At 39.6% G+C, this 12,498-nt stretch overlaps 1 pseudogene; it reads right to left on the bottom strand.

Annotated features, from left to right (window-relative positions):
• Positions 1 to 2,007: 2,007 nt before the first annotated feature.
• Positions 2,008 to 12,498, bottom strand: part of LOC123934666 — a 32,080-nt pseudogene continuing 21,589 nt past the window's right edge.

The raw sequence follows: 12,498 nt of genomic DNA on the forward strand, positions 1-12,498 counted from the left end.
AAAAAAAAAAAAGATTTGAGACACAGATGGGGACAGGAGGAGCACTGAGGAGGATGTCCAACAATGCCGAGTTTATTCAAGGCAGCAAGGCATTATATAGCCAACAGTAACTATTTTTAACTGATTACAAAAGAATTTGCTACATGCACAAAAAACCCTTCAGACTTCCCCATTATCTATTTGTCACGGTCTGAATGCAGACTCTCCAAGGCCAGTGGTCTCTGTCTTCAGATAATTCCTTAACCAGCTGCACTGACTCCAAAGTAACTCAAAACATACAAGAAGTAACAACAAACCTGAGAGTGATTCATGAGCTGTGCTGGAACAGCAAGGACCAGTTATGAATGTATGACCCCAACCAAATTGCTCTCATCTAACTAGTAAACGTGTGGGGAGCCTCGTAGGTGAGCGCACAACACAGCACAGACCCTTTCTCAGTGCTACTCAACTTTTCCATCCTAAACCTTTTGTTAGGTTATTCGGACCTTAAAGGAGATACAAGTCAGGGCCTGGTTTGGTCCTCGTCTCAAGCCTTATCGTGGCCTCCCACATCTCCCCCTTCCTTTTTTTTTTTTTTTTTAAAGATTTTATTTATTTATTTGACAGACAGAGATCACAAGTAGGCAGAGAGGCAGGCAGAGAGAGAGGGGGAAGCGGCTCCCGCTGAGCAGAGAGCCTGATGCGGGGCTCGATCCCCGGACCCTGGGATCATGACCCGAGCCGAAGGCAGAGGCCTTAACCCACTGAGCCAAGCAAATGTATTTGTGCTTGGGCACGTAGTCGTTGCTGTCCCACACGAACCTGTACAATGCACCATATTAACAATAGAGTAACATAAGAAGTCTAGTAAACAGCCAGAATTAATGTTTTAACATGTTACCAGGGTAAAACCCATGGAGGCTATCTAGGATATGTGCAACCACTTCAGCAGGGTTAACTACATCCAGTCGAGACTGACTAATGCTTGATACATCTTTTTGAAATTCCATTAAATCAAGGCTAACATTAGTATGATAAACAATTAGTTAACACACAGTTGTTACAATGGATGTTATACAGTAGGTGTCCCCCCGGAAAGGGGGTGAGAACTATTGTTCCCGAGCCCACTACCGTAAAAAAAAAGGTCTAGGAACACAGGCCTGTAAGGTTAGGTTGAAATCTTTTGTGGCAGTATAACCGCTCTTAGCTATTTGCACCCCAATTGGTCCCAGGGAAGTAATCAGTTTCCAGAGTTCTGCATGAAACATCCCTCCGGCTGTAGAGAAGATCCCGCTAGGGATAGTCACATTATGCATCGGCAGGCCGGGAGGGTAAGCAGCATATCACAGAGGTTCTTCTCTATCCATTCTTGACCAATCGGTGATGGAGAAATCAGGGATGCCGTGAGGAGAGATGATCAAGGACTTTTCTTGGAGACATTCTGTCCAAATGGGGCCTGGATTAGAATGGAAGCATGGGTTAGAATAGTTTAATTTGGGGGGACAATTAGGGTAACCAGGAGGACGCATATCTCTCTGGGGAGTGTTAGGAGTTTTGTCACCTATAACCTCATAGACTGTCCATCTTTCCAGCCCTATCTCAGAATTAGACCAAATGATTCCACCTCTTGCATATCCTAAAATATAGGTAACTATATGAGGTCTCGATTGGACCACCATACACCCATTGATAAAATCATGGCCAGAGGAGGGTAACTGTAAACATATAGGTACTTGAGCTGCTAGACTAGTCCAATTAATATAATGCTCCGCGCACTCCATGCCATCAGAGCTGCTTCCCCCGAAATAATCTGTAACATTAGTGTGTACTCAGGGAGTGGGATCATCCCAAGTAACAGGCCTTATAGTAGGTGGGTCAGGCAGATATGCCCAATAGGCTATGGCCTCACTATGGGGGAGGCCAACCATAGTTAATAATGTTAATAATATAGTGATCAATGCTTCATTGGGTTGAATCTGATTCACTATCTCTAGGGCCTGATTCAGGAGATCTCTTATTAAGCTCCGACTATAAGGGGGGAGGCGTCTTCTTCTCCGTCTGTTCTGGCCGTTCAGCTGCTGTGCGACCTATATCAAAAAATTTAAAACATAAAGAGTTAATATTAAATGCATATGAGGTGAATATTTCACTGTTCCCTGTAGTATCTCCCCCTCTTTTAATTTTTTGAGATAGGATTTTAGGACTCCATTAGCTCTTTCTGTAATGGCTTGTCCTTGAGAATTATAAGGAATACTCATTGAATGCTTAATTTGAAAGGTTTGGCAAAATTTTTGAAAAGCCTTGGTAAAATAACCCATGTTTCCAATAGTGTCCTGTTATAAGGAGAACAGATTCTTATTGAATTTATGCAAATAACTGATTGCCATGGAAGAAAGAATACTTACTGAGACCTTTTGATTTTCAGAGGGTTCAGACAGGAAAAAAAAAGTTGAATCCTTTGATTTGTTTGCAAATAAAAAATACTACATTTCTGTAAGTCACAGACATCTTAAGAAAAAAAGTTTCCTTAGTCTGGAAGAGCAAACATTAGAGAACCAGCAATGTTTAAAATAAGACAAAACATTAAGAGACACAACACTATAATCTTTTAGTTTATTTAGTCCCATGTTACTAAATCTGGTTTAGTCTGAAAGCAGCTTTAGTTAGTTCTGGAAATTCTTACCCATTTTAGTTTTAGGATTTTTAAGTATATCAAATATCTGTATTTGTCCTGAAAGTTTCCCATATGAATCTTCTTTAAGGCGGAATTCATCTTACAATATAATTAAAACAATTACAAATAACAAAAACTCAGAATAGATATGGCTAGGGGCGCCTGGGTGGCTCAGTGGATTAAGCCGCTGCCTTCGGCTCAGGTCATGATCTCAGGGTCCTGGGATCGAGCCCCGCATCGGGCTCTCTGCTCTGCAGGGAGACTGCTTCCTCCTCTCTCTCTGCCTGCCTCTCTGCCTACTTGTGATCTCTCTCTCTGTCAAATAAATAAATAAAATCTTTTAAAAAAAAGATTTAAAAAAAGAATAGATATGGCTAAATTACCAGGTAATGACCTTATCAAAACATTAAAACTTTAGGAAATGTATAGAACCCTTAGAGTATTTACAGCACTTACCCAAATGCAACCCAAGGTTTATTATTGGTTTAGCAGTACTTACTGAGTAACTTAGTATACCAAAGAAAAGTCTTATGAGTTAAAGAGATCTCATTTACAGTTTAAATCTTGTTGACAATTGCTAAAATCTTATAAAGTTTTAAAACACATGTCTAAATATAATTAGGGTTGTTAAACACCTGATAAAACAAAACATAGAAACTGTATTTTCTGGGAAGGCAAAGAGAAAACCATAACAGATCAATTAACCTAAGAAAACTTTGCCCTTTTAAACAGAGAGAAAACCAGTTTTTTTATACTAGTGTCTTTTTATTTTTAAGCATGCAGTCTTAAGATAGTGGGTTTATTAGATTTCCCTTCCATCGTGAACAATGTTGTAGACAAAGGGAGGGGGATCTTTCAGATGCTGTCCTGCTCGCGTCCCTCGCGGGAACTTAGGAGCGTCTTAGCTAAGGTCTGTCCGTATAAACCCCGGACCCGGCTACTCCGTGGAGTAGATGACCGTTATGCCATATGACGCCCCGCGAGACTCAGGGTGTAGCCCACTCAGACTCCGTAGCTGAAGCAGTGGAGCCATACAGACACATTCACACAGTCAGGCACTCTTCAGATTCATACAGGTTAGACACCCCCTCTGTGTATCCCTGGCTAGTGGGAGGTGATCAGTCTCCCCTTCCATTCTTTATGAATAAGAGTGAGTTTCTATGGTTACAGGCAATGGAGGATGGTAACAGGGTGTTTTCGCAGTCCCTCAAGGTTGGACCACTTTCCCAATCTCTCAAGGCCAAATGGCCTTTCACTTGGAAGTATAATCTATGTGGAGGTATGCCAGGAGCGTGCTAAATCACCCTGGGGGCTGTTTTTCTTTCTTAGTCCTGACCATATCTAAAATTCCTTTTCTGCAGATTTCCCTTTACAAACATTTTACAACTTTCCTTTGTATTCAGGTTTTGTCCCAAGACATTTTTTTTTTCCAAACAACCATCTTATTTAGGACAAAATTACCTTTTATCTTTTATAAAATGCATTTCCATTCCTTAAATATTTCTTATATATCTCTTACTTTCCTCTATACAGAAGTCTTTTCTTTATTTCCATCAGTCTTAGTTACACTTAGCAGAATTTTGTACTCTTAGAAACACCTAAATCTCTAGTGAAGACCAAGTATTAAACAATTGTGAGCTGTTACAACAGAATTCTTTAGATGGCAAATTATGAATCAGTTAAGCACAAAACATGCTCACTAACAGATTTAAGTACTCTTAGTTTCTTTGCTATAAGAAGTTAAAAGCACAAACCTATGTTCAGTAATCAATGCTTTAGTACTTTATTCTATCTGAAAAAGACCTAGATGTCCAACAAATTTAATTTTATTTGTTATTTAAGCAAAGCTTTAAACTTTTAGGTTACCAAAGACTTTGAAAGCTACTTTAACAATTACCCATTAAAACTTTGAGACAGACAATTAACGATCAGTTTAGTAATTTCTTTGCTAACAAATTTTAACAAATAACATGAGCTTACTTGACCTTCAGTAAACTTTGATAGAATAAAAGCTTCACATTTACTGCTGTAACTTCAAAGACATGTCTATCTTAATTAAACCAACAAACTTAACTTAGGGTTAAGCAGTCCAAGTCAGGCCAGAGAAAACAGGGAATTTTCCCGAAACAAAGACAGTTTTGGCAGCTGCTTGGGAATATTCCTTAAGGTCTCTGTCTTGAGTTAGATCAACCCCAGTTGGCTCCAGTTACAGCCATTGGCTCCCCTATATCCTCCGTTGCCTTGGGCAAATCGTCAGTCTCATCTGGAGGTTTCCAGGAAGCTATAGAAACCAGCTCAAAAGAGTGTTGTGGATCTAATGCCTCACGAATATTATCCCAGACCTGCATAGTATCAGGGGGAACAGCAGTCGGGCTGCGTATTTTGATCTGGTTCTTTATTTCTTGCCCCACTCTTTGCCAAGCTTGCAGATTTATAGTTCCCTCTCTAGGGAACCAAGGACAGAGATCTGAAACTACCTCAAAAAATTGATGCAAAGCCTTTTTAGAGACTTTGGACCTTTTCTGCTTTAAAAGGGCCTGTAATGCAGTGACAGAAAGATCCTACTCTAAAGACTGAGAATGCCCCATATTATTTTACTCCTGCTATCACCCGTCAACCCGGGCTCCTCTTACCTGACTGTCGGTAACTACTTACCTGTATGCGCGCTCCCTTGAAATGTGCTCAGGTCCCTGTTCGGGCGCCACTTGTCGCGGCCAGTGTGGCAAATTGACCAGGAATGTGAGGGTAAGAGGATGGTGAAAGAAAAAGACTTGAGAGACAAAGAGATGGGGACAGGAGGAGCACTGAGGAGGATGTCCAACAATGCCGAGTTTATTCAAGGCAGCAAGGCATTATATAGCCAACAGTAACTATTTTTAACTGATTACAAAAGAATTTGCTACATGCACAAAAAACCCTTCAGACTTCCCCATTATCTATTTGTCACGGTCTGAATGCAGACTCTCCAAGGCCAGTGGTCTCTGTCTTCAGATAATTCCTTAACCAGCTGCACTGACTCCAAAGTAACTCAAAACATACAAGAAGTAACAACAAACCTGAGAGTGATTCATAAGCTGTGCTGGAACAGCAAGGACCAGTTATGAATTTATGACCCCAACCAAATTGCTCTCATCTAACTAGTAAACGTGTGGGAAGTCTCGTAGGTGAGCACACAACACATAGCACAGACCCTTTCTCAGTGCCACTCAACTTTTCCATCCTAAACCTTTTGTTAGGTTATTCAGACTTTAAAGGAGATACAAGTCAGGGCCTGGTTTGGTCCTCGTCTCAAGCCTTATCGTGGCCTCCCATAAATATAAATATTTTTTTTAAATCACATATACCAATCAACAGCATACATAAGATTTAAACAACCCAACTCACCCAATGGAAATACTGTGCTTCTGCTTTGAAGAATTACAGAAATAATTCATCCAAAGCATTTGCAACAGTCACAAGAACTGGTTATGCATTAGATCAGAAAGATTACTTACTAATTTAAAAAATTGGCATTATATGATTCATGCTGTCTTACCACACTGAAATTAAGTTATATATTAATAAAGGTAAATAAAACATGTACATTTATTTCATAATTTAAAGCACATTTCTAAATACGGTACTTGGCTTTTTTTGATGGAGTTATTTCACTTAGCATTATACTCTAGCTCCATCCATATTGCAAATGGCAAGATTTCATTCTTTTTAATGGCTGAGTAATATTCCATTGTGTATATATACCACTTTTGCTTATTCATCTCTGGATGGGCACTTGGGTTGTTCCATAAGCTTAGCTATTATAAATGCAATAAATGGGTGCACATACCTTTTGAATTAGTGTTTTCATTTGGGTAAATATCCAATAGTGGGGGGCTCCTGGGTGGCTCAGTCAGTTAAGCATCTGCCTTCAACTAAGGTCATGATCCCAGAGTCCTGGGATAGAGCCCCATGTTGGGTTCCCTGTTCAGCTGGGCATCCCTGCTCTCCCTCTGCCTGTCTCTCCAGCTTGTGTGTGCACACACTCTCTTTTTCTCTCTTAAATAAATAAAATCTTTCTTGAAAAATATATCAGGGGTGCCTGGGTGGCTCGGTGGGTTAAAGCCTCTGCCTTCAGCTCAGGTCATGATCCTGGAGTCCTGGGATCAAGCCCCACATTGGGCTCTCTGCTCAGCGGGGAGCCTGCTTCCCCCCCTCTCTCTGCCTGTCTCTCTACCCACTTGTGATCTCTGTCTGTCAAATAAACAAAATCTGAACAAAAAATACACACACACACACACACACACACACACACACACCCAGTAGTGGAATTACTGGATCATGTGGTAATTCTATTTTTAATTTTTTGAGGAACACCCAAACTGTTTTTCACAAAGGCTGCACCAGTTTGTTTTCCCATTAAGAGTACATGAGGGTTCTTTCTATGGATCAAGTAATAAACGAGGGACATCTTAAAATTTAATGATAATGAAAACACATTAAAAACCTGTGAGATGGGGGGAAGGAGTCAAGATGGTGGAGGAGTAGCAGGCTGAGATAACATCAGGTAGCAGGAGATCAGCTAGATAGTTTATCAGACCATTCCAAACACCTACAAATCCAAAAGGAGATCGAAGAGAAGAAGAGCAGCAATTCTAGAAACAGAAAATCGACCACTTTCTGAAAGGTAGGACCTGCGGAGAAGTGAATCCAAAGTGACGGGAAGCTAGACCACGGCGGGAGGGGCTAGCTCCCAGCAAGTGGTGGAGCAACGGAGCACAAAATCAGAACTTTTAAAAGTCTGCTCCACTGAAGGACATCGCATCAGAGGCTAAGCTGGGGTGGAGTCCACGGGGGGGACAGCATAGTCTCATGTCCCGTGGGGTCACAGAAGTATCGGGGGTGTCTGTTGCAGAACTCGTGGGTATTAGAGCAGAGAAGCCAGCTACAGAGACAGAGCAGAGGAGTGAGCTCTCAACTCAGGGTTACCTTAAACTGTGATCTGTGGCACAGTTAGGCCACTGCTCTTTAAGCAGGGTCCCCACAAGTGGCAGATCCTGGGAGAGCAGCATGGATCTGCTGGATTTGGAGACTCCAGGTGGGGTTGTGTGCCAAAGATAGAGACGCTTGGTCACAGGCTGGGTGAGCTCAGAGGGCTGCCGGAGGTCAGGGAGATGGGAGTGATTGGGTGCTTGTCTCCGAGGGCACACTGAGGAGTGGGGCCACAAGCTCTCAGCTCCTCCAGGCCAGAGACTGGGAGGCTGCCATTTTCATTCCTGTCCTCCAGAGCTCTACAGAAAGCAGAAAGCATTCAGGGAACAAAAGCTCCCAAGAGCAAACCTGAGCAGATTACTTGGCTGGGCCCGTGGCAAAGGCGATGCAATTCTGCCTCGGGCAAAGACACTTGAGAATCACTACAACAGGCCCCTCCCCCAGAAGATCAGCAAGAAATCCAGCGAAGACCAAGTTCACTTATCAAGGAGAACAGTGGAATTCCAGAGGAGGAGAAAGCAAAGCATGGAATTCATGGCTTTCTCCCCATGAATCCTTGTCTTGCAAAGTTAATTAATTTTTTAACTTTTTTTTTCTTACTCTAATTTTTTTAACTTTTACTCTTTCCTCTTGTAACGTATTTAACTAGTTTATCTTAACAATACGTTTCATTAAAAAAAATCTCTTTGAACCTTCATTATTATACTCATATTTTATCCTTCATTGTATCTAACTTTATATTTTGTATACACATAGGGTTTTTTCTTCTAAAAAATTTTGGGATACAACTTCTTCTAATCAATCAAAATAAACCCAAAATCTAGCAAAGGGCTTTGTCTTAGTCTCCAGCCTGAGCAAATTCTCTCCACTCTCTTTTATTTTCTTTTACCAACCAACTTATCAACTCCTTTTTTAGAATTTTTTTAAAATTTTCATCTTTATAGTCATCTTCCATCCCTTCATCGTGTTGACCCTTATTTTTTTTTTTGTGTGTGTATATATATATATATATTTTCCTTAAAATTTTGGGAGGTAGTTTCTTCTAAGAGACCAAAATACTCCCAAAATTAAGTTGGGTGGCCCTGTTCTGCTCAACAATCTAATATATATATTTTTTCTTTTTTTCTTCTTTTTAATTAAAAAAAATTTTTAACTTCTTTTTGCCCCCTTTCTTCCTCCCACAATTTGGGGTCTCTTCTAATTTGGTTAACGCACATTTTTCTGGGGTCTTTGCCACGCTTTTAGTATTTTATTCTCCTCTTCATATATTCTTATCTGGATAAAATGACAAGGTGGAAAATTCACCACAAAAAGAAAGAACAAGAGATAGTACCGAAGGCTAGGGACTTAATCAATATGGACATTGGTAAAATGTCAGATCTAGAGTTCAGAATGACGATTCTCAAGGTGCTAGGTGGGTTCAAAAAAGGCATGGAAGATATTAAAGAAACCCTGTCTGGAGAAATAAAATCCCTTTATGGAGAAATAAAAGAACCGAAATCTAACCAAGCTGAAATCAAAAAAGCTATTAATGAGGTGCAATAAAAATGGAGGCTCTTACTGCTAGGATAAATGAGGGAGAAGAGAGAATTAGTGATATAGAAGACCAAATGACAGAGAATAAAGAAGCTGAGCAAAAGAGAGACAAACAACTACTGGAACATGAGGGGAGAATTCGAGAGATAAGTGATACCATAAGACGAAACAACATTAGAATAATTGGGATTCCAGAAGAAAAAGAAAGACAGGGAGGGGCAGAAGGTATATTGGAGCGAATTATTGTAGAGAATTTCCCTAATACGGCATAGGGAACAAGCATCAAAATCCAGAAGGCACAGAGAACCCCACTTAAAATAAATACGAATAGGTCCATACCCCGTCATCTAATAGTAAAACTTACAAGTCTTAGTGACAAAGAGAAAATCCTGAAAGCAGCCTGGGACAAAAAGTCTGTAACAAACAATGGTAAAAATATTAGATTGTCAGCAGACTTACCCACAGAGACCTGGCAGGCCAGGAAGAACTGGCATGATATATTCAGAGTGCTAAACAAGAAAAACGTGCAGCCACGAATACTATATCCCACCAGGCTATCACTGCAAATAGAAGGAGAGATAAAAAGCTTCCAGGACAAACAAAAATTAAAAGAATTTGTAAACACCAAACCACCTCTACAGGAAGTATTGAAAGGGGTCCTCTAAGCAAAGAGAGAGCCTAAAAGTAGTAGACCAGAAAGGAACGGAGACAATATACAGTAACAGCCACCTTACAGGCAATACAATGGCACTAAATTCATATCTCTCAATAGTTACCCTGAATGTAAATGGGCTAAATGCCCCAATTAAAAGACACAGAGTATCAGAATGGATAAAAAAATAAAACCCATCAATATGCTGTCTACAAAAACTCATTTTAGACCCAAAGATACCTCCAGATTTAAAGTGAGGAGGTGGAAAAATATTTACCATGCTAATGGACGTCAAAAGAAAGCTGGGGTGGCAATGCTTCTATCAGATCAATTAGATTTTTAACCCAAAGACTATAATTAGAGAAGAGGAAGGACACTATATCATACACAAAGGGTCTGTCAAACAAGAAGAACTAACAATTTTAAATAACTATGCCCCTAACATGGGAGCAGCTAATTATATAAGCCAATTAATAACAAAATCAAAGAAACACATCAATAATACAATAATAGTAGGGGACTTTAACACTCCCCTCACAAAAATGGATAGATCATCCAAGCAAAAGATCAACAAGGAAATAAATGCCTTAAATGACACACTGGACCCGATGGGCATCACAGATATATTCAGAACATTCCATCCCAAAGCTACAGAATACACATTCTTCTCTAGTGCACATGGAACATTCTCCAGAATAGATCACATCTTGGGTCACAAGTCAAGTCTCAACTGGTATCAAAAGATTGGGATCATTCCCTGCATAGTTGTGGACCACAATGCTCTGAAGCTAGAACTCAATCACAAGAGGAAAGTAGGAAAGAACCCAAATATATGGAGGCTAAAGATCATCCTTCTAAAGAATGAATGGGTCAACCAGGAAAATAAAGAAGAATTGAAAAAAATTCATGGAAACAAATGATAATGAAAACACAATGGTTCAAAATCTGTGGGACACAGCAAAGGTGGTCCTCAGAGTAAAGTATATAGCGATACAGGCCTTTCTCAAGACACAAGAAAGTTTTCAAATACAAAACCTAACCCTACACCTAAAGGAGCTGGAGAAAGAACAGCAAAGAAAGCCAAAGCCCAGCAGGAGAAGAGAAATAATAAAGATCAGGGCAGAAATCAATGAAATAGAAACCAAACAAAAACAAAAGCAAAACAAAACAATAGAACAAATCAACAAAACTAGGAGCTGGTTCTTTGAAAGAATTAATAAGATTGATAACTCCCTGGCCAGACCTATCAAAAAGAAAAAAGAAAGGACCTAAATAAATAAAATCATGAATGAAAGAGAAGAGATCACAACCAACACCAAAGAAATACAAATAATTATAAGAACATATTATGAGCAACTATACGCCAGCAAATTTGACAATCTGGAAGAAATGGATGCATTCCTAGAGACATATAAACTACCACAACTGAACCAGGAAGAAATAGAAAACCTGAACAGACCCAAAATCAGTAAGGAGATTGAAGCAGTCATGAAAAATCTCCCAACAAACAAGAGCCCAGGGCCAGATGGCTTCCCAGGGAAATTCCACCAAACATTTAAAGAAGAATTAATACCTATTCTCCTGAAACTGTTCCAAAAAATAGCAATGGAAGGAAAACATTTTATGAGGCCAGCATTACCTTGAACCCAAAACCAGACAAAGATCCCATCAAAAAAAGAGAATTACAGACCAATACCCTTGATAAACACAGATGTGAAAATTCTCACCAAAATACTAGCCAATAGGATCCAACAGTACATCAAAAGGATTATTCACCACGACCAAGTGGGATTTATTCCAGGGCTGCAAGTTTGGTTCAACATCCACAAATCAATCAATGTGATACAACACATTAATAAAAGAAAGAACAAGAACCATATGATACTCTCAATAGATGCTGAAAAAGCATTTGACAAAGTACAGCATCCTTTCTTGATCAAAACTCTTCAAAGTGTAGGGATAGAGGGTACATACCTCAATATCATCAAAGCCATCTATGAAAAACACACAGCGAATATCATTCTCAGTGGAGAAAAACTGAGAGCTTTTCTGCTAAGGTCAGGAACACAGCAGGGATGTCCATTATCACCACTGCTATTCAACATAGTACTAGAAGTCCTAGCCTCACCAATCAGACAACAAAAAGAAATAAAAGGCATCCAAATTGGCAAAGAAAAAGTCAAACCATCACTCTTTGTAGATGATATGATACTTTATGCGGAAAACCCGAAAGACTCCACTCCAAATCTGCTAGAACTTGTACAGGAATTCAGTGAAGTGTCAGGATATAAAATCAATGCACAGAAGTCAGCTACATTTCTATACACCAACAACAAGACAGAAGAAAGAGAAATTAAGGAGTCAACCCCATTTACAATTGCACCCAAAACCATAAGATACCTAGGAATAAACCTAACCAAAGCAGCAAAGACTCTGTACTCAGAAAACTATAAAGTGCTCATGAAAGAGATTGAGAAAGGCACAAAGAGATGTAAAAATGTTCCACGTTCATGGATTGGAAGAACAAATATTGTGAAAATGTCTATTATACCTAGAGCAATCTACACATTTAATGCAATCCCTATCCAAATACCATTAATTTTTTCAAAGAAATGGAACAAATAATCCTAAAAATTACATGGAACCAGAAAAGACCCTGAATAGCCAGAATAGAATAGCCAGAGGAATG

Source organism: Meles meles, chromosome X, assembly GCF_922984935.1.
Source record: "Meles meles chromosome X, mMelMel3.1 paternal haplotype, whole genome shotgun sequence".
In the NCBI taxonomy this organism is placed as follows: Eukaryota; Metazoa; Chordata; class Mammalia; order Carnivora; family Mustelidae; genus Meles; species Meles meles.